The sequence below is a fragment of the Oratosquilla oratoria genome, chromosome 1, assembly GCF_046742065.1.
Source record: "Oratosquilla oratoria isolate Oo_2021 chromosome 1, ASM4674206v1, whole genome shotgun sequence".
NCBI classification, from domain to species: Eukaryota; Metazoa; Arthropoda; class Malacostraca; order Stomatopoda; family Squillidae; genus Oratosquilla; species Oratosquilla oratoria.
The window spans coordinates 74,317,567-74,322,566 of record NC_134777.1 but is presented as its reverse complement, the minus strand read 5'-3'; the positions used below and the strand labels follow the sequence as shown (position 1 = coordinate 74,322,566).

The 5,000-nt window shown below is 41.0% G+C and overlaps 1 protein-coding gene across 1 annotated transcript in view; it reads left to right on the top strand.

Moving 5' to 3' along the window:
- The window catches only part of LOC143028572 (uncharacterized), a 172,586-nt gene that overhangs the window by 166,932 nt on the left and 654 nt on the right, over positions 1–5,000 (top strand). The window lies entirely within an intron of this gene.

The following is a 5,000-nucleotide window of genomic DNA, read 5'->3' as shown; positions in this document are numbered from 1 at the left end:
CTCCTCTTCTCCTCTCCTCCTCTTCTCCTCTCCTACTCTTCTCCTCTCCTCCTCCTCTTCTCCCCCTCTTCATTTTTCTCTCTTCTGTTTTACCTATTCTTTTTCCCTCCTCTCCTCCTCTCCTCCTCCTCTTCTCCTCTCCTTCTTTCCTCTTCCTCTTCTCCTCTCCTTCTTTCCTCCTTTCCTCCTTTCCTCCTCCTCTTCTCTCTTCCTCTCCTCCTCTTCTCCTTTCCTCCTCTCCTCCTCTCTTCCTCTCTTCCTTTTCTCCTCTCCTCCTCTATTTCTTTCCCCCTTTCCTCCTCTCCTCTTCTCCTCCTCTCCTCTTCTCCTTCTTTCCTCGTCTACTCCTCCCGTCCTCTCCTCCTCTCTCCTTCTTCTCCTCTCCTCCTCTCCTCCTCCCCTCCTCTCTCCTTCTCCTCCTCCTCTCCTCCTCTCCTTCTCTCCTCCTCTCCTCCTCTCCTCCTCTCCTCCTCTCCTCCTCTCCTCCTCTCCTCCTCTCCTCCTCTCCTCTCTTCCTCTCCTCCTCTCCTCTCCTCTCCTCCTCTCCTCTCCTCTCCTCCTTTCCTCCTCTCCTCCTCTCCTCCTCTCCTCTCCTTTCCTCCTCTCCTCCTCTCCTCTCCTCCTCTCCTCCTCTCCTCCTCTCCTCCTCTCCCTCCTCTCCTCCTCTCCTCCTCTCCTCCTCTCCTCCTCTCCTCTCCTCCCCCTCTCATCTCCTCTCCTCCTCTCCTCTTCATCTCATTTTCTTTACGTTGTTGTTGTCGTCGTCTGCCGGTTATGCTGCTGTTATTGACGTTATTGTTGTTGTTTTCGTCGTCTGTTGTCTATGTTGATGTTAATGATGTTATTGTTATTATTGTGTTCGTTGTCTGTTGTTTATGTCGCTATTATTGATGTTGCTGTTCATGTTGTTGTTTTTTTGTCGTCTGCTGTCTATGTTGCTTTCATTGGTGTTATTGTTTCTCTCGTTGTTGTTGCTGGTGTGCGACGATGCAATGACCTGCCTTGACCTTCGGGAGCTTCTGCCGCAGGGCAGGCGGCGGCGGCGGCGGCGGCGGCGAAGGAAGAGGGGCTGGATGGTTGGCTGGTTGGCCCTCGGGGTGGTACAAGTCCAAGGCACGCAGGAGGAGGAGGAGGAGGAGGAGGAGGAGGAGGAGGAGGAAGATGAAGATGAAGAAGAGAGGGGGAGGAGAAGGAGGAGGAGGAAGAGAGGAGGAAGAGGAGGAGAAGGAGGAGGAAGCGGAGAAGGAAAAGAAAGAGAAGGAGAGTAGGAGGACAAAGAGGAGGAGGAGGAGGAGGAGGAGGAGGAGGACGAGGAGGAGAAGGAAGAGGAGAGGAGGAGAAAGAAGAGGAGAGGAGGAAGTGTACGATGTGAAATAGGAGGTGGAGGAAAGGAAAAAGGAGGAGTGTAGAAGGAGAAAGAGGAGGAAGAGGAGTAAGAGGAGTAGGTGAGAAGCTGTTGAACACAGGAGGAAGAGGAGGAGGAGGATGGGGATGGTGGAAGAGAAGGATGATGGGAGGAGGAGTGAGGATAGGAAGAGCAGATAAATAGAGGGATCCTGAATAACGAAAAGAAGAATTAGAGAAAAAAGAAAAAAGAGAGAAAGGGATATATAAAGAGAGAGAGAGAGAGAGAGAGAGAGAGAGAGAGAGAGAGAGAGAGAGAGAGAGAGAGAGAGAGAGACAAATAGAGAGATCTTGTTTTTTGTTTTTCTGTTTCTTAATTAAGAAAAAAAAAACAGAACTCACAAATAATCTCATAAATTCAAATCTTCCTTGACAGAAGCCATCAAATGTATTTAAAAAGAAATTGAAATTCTTATGATCATACATCCAAAATATAAGATTTCTTTAATACTTCATTCTTTGACAAACGCTAAATTACTTAAGAAAATTGATATATTCTTATAAAAAAAAATCATACAAATACAATAAAGAATGAAGACTACAGGGTTTCTGTATACAATATTTTTTTTTTCTTTTTACAAAATAAGGGGTATTTTTGTAAACGAAAAATTGATGAGAAATGTAAATTTTAAATGACCAAAGCAATATGATAAGACAATTATGTAGAAAAATATTAGAATAAGTAAATGAACAAATGAATAGGTAAATAAAGTTAATAAGATAAATGACACCAATAAAATAAATATAACATATATAGTAAATAAAATAAATTAAATAGATAAAAAGTAAATAAACAAGATAAGAGATGAATGAATAATTACAAGAATAAATATATGATAAAATAGATAGAACACAAATATATAAATAAAAGATAGATATAGTAGATAAATGAATAAATTAATGAATAAATAAGTTAATACATAAGTAAATGAATAAGTGAATAACTAAATAAATGAATAAACGAATAGATAAATATAGATAAACAAATAAGAAATAAATCAATAAATAAATCCCTATGAAAGAGGGATATAAAAAGAAGTAACAAAACGACTAAGAAAAAAAATCGTTTCGAAATCCTACAGGCAGAAGGAAGATTGAAGCAGCTACCAATTACCGAAGTTGAAATTAACACACAAAGAAAGGATGGATTAACGTGACCAATGGATCAATTTAACGAGAAGTCATACAATACTGCTCGCAAGCTCAAATTCATGACTGACCAATTCAATTTTTTTTACAATAAATAAGTACAAATTAATATAAGGATTGGAAGAAAATTAGTTGATTATTACACAAAATACAAAATGGTCATTCGAAACTGTCATAAATATCAAGTAGACAAAGAGGAAAATGGTCTTATAAATAAAAAAAATCTAATTTTGAAAAAGTGGAATAAAGAAGATAAAAATTTGCTTTATCATGATAGAGAAAGTAATGCCAACAAACTACAAAGGTAGAATAGAGATTCAAGCTAGTACAAGGGTTGTAGAAGGAAATAAATTAAGAGATGAAAAACAAATAGATAAGCAAAAAATAACTGAATGGATAAATAAATAAATAGATCATTGAATATAGATTAAATAGAATAATAAACAAATCTTGTGGAAAATATAGAAGAAATTATACAAAATTCTTTTGAAGATAACAAAGGCAAAGTTATTGATATAAAAGAAGTAAGACATAAAATAAGACAAAGAGGGCAGACAGAAATACCAGATGCAATGACAGACAAACGAAGCCTCGTTAAGAAAAAAAAAAGAGGAGGAGGAGGAGAGGTCAAAGACGTCCTTCGCGTAAAACACGAAGACCCCGAGGCTGACCCCTGAGGCACTCCGCGTACCCGATGCAAGGTCGACAGGCGAGGGCTTCTCCCTGTGGCTGCCTTCTCCTCCTCCTCCTTCTCCTCGTCGTTGTCGTCGTCGTCGTCGTCGTCTTTTTCCTCTTTCTACATTTGTTCCTGCTGCTAATGCTGCTCCAACTACTACTGCTCCTCCTCCTGCTCCTCCTTTTCTTCCACCTGCTCCTCCTTCACCTTCGCCACCTGCTCCTTCTTATTTTCCTTCTTATCCTCCTCCTTTTCATCCACCTGTTCCACCTCCTTCTCCTCCTCCTCTTCCTCCTGCTCCTTCTCCTTTTCCTCCACCTGCTCCTCCTTCTTCATCTTCACCACCCCCTGCTCCTTCTTATTTTCCTTCTTCTCCTCCTCCTTTCCATCCACCTGTTCCACCTTCTTCTCCTCCTGCTCCTTCTCGTACTCCTACTCTTTTTCCTCCTCCTCCTTCTCGTCTTCCCTTTATTCTTCCCTGCATCCTGCTCTTCCTTTTCATCCTATTTCTCTTCTTCCTTTTCTTCCCTTTATTTCTCCCTGCCTTCGGCTCTTCTTTTCGTTCCTATCTTTCCTCCTTCTCTTTTCTTCTTCCTTCGCCTCTTCCTTATCATTATCCTATTCTCCCTTTTCTTTCCCCTTTTCTTTTCTTTTTATTTTCTTCGTCCCCTCTTTTTCCTTCTACTATTTCCCTTTCCCTTCTGCTTTCTTCTTTCTCCCCTTTTTGTACTTGATATTTTATTTTCGTTCTTCTTCTCCTCTTCCTATTTTTCTCTTTCACCTTCTTCCTCCTCTACCTTTCTCCAATTTTCCCTCCTTATCATCGTCGCACTTCATCTCCTTTTTCTTTTATCTTTTAATTTGTTTCTCTTAAGATACTCTCTTCTTTCTTTCTTTCTTTCTTCTCTTCCTGATGTACCGTACCCATCTCTCTTACTCTCTTACCATAATCACACTTTTAGCTTCTTCCTTCTTCCTCTTTTTCCTTCCATCGTCCTCCTTCCCCTGACCAATTATCCCCATTGTCTTTATCTTATTTCTTCCTTATCTTCTTCCCTTCTTCCTTCTCCTCCTAATTCATTGTCCCTATTGTCTTTATATTCCCCATTTCTCATTTTACTCCCTTCTCCCTCTCCTTCCAGACTCATTACCCCCATTGTCTTTATCCTCCTCTCTCTTCCTCATCTTCCTCCCTTCTTTCTTATCCTCCTCCACCATTTAGATCATGTCTTGATCTTCCTCTCTCTTCTTCGTCTACTATCTCCCTCCTTCCTCCTCCTCCTGACGCATTGTCTTCATTGTCTTTATCTTCTTCTCTTTTCCTTATCTTCCTTCTTCCTTCCTCCTCTTTTTACTCCATCGTCTAAAAGTCTCCTACTCCTTCACCAATCAGAGAACCTCATCAACAGCAACAGCTTCATTCAGTAGGCTCATCATCACACAACTGTTTTTGATGAGCTCCCATCATCACAGAAAGCTACCAGGAGCTCTTTGATGATCATCATCACCAACACGAAACTGACGCTTACTGACACTTAATACTACGTCACTGTGACGTCACGAATAGGAAATCTAGGTTTTACGAGTATCAACCAAGGAGGTAGTAGAAGGTGAGGGACTGTTAGGGGCGGGACAGGTAACTAACAGTTACTGCTGGGAATCGGAGAGGACTGCGAGATTCGAACCCACAATTAAGTGAATCTGAGACATGTTGTTGTTAACGTTGGTATTATCCTCTTTATATCTGCTGACGTTGTTATTTGCGTTGTTG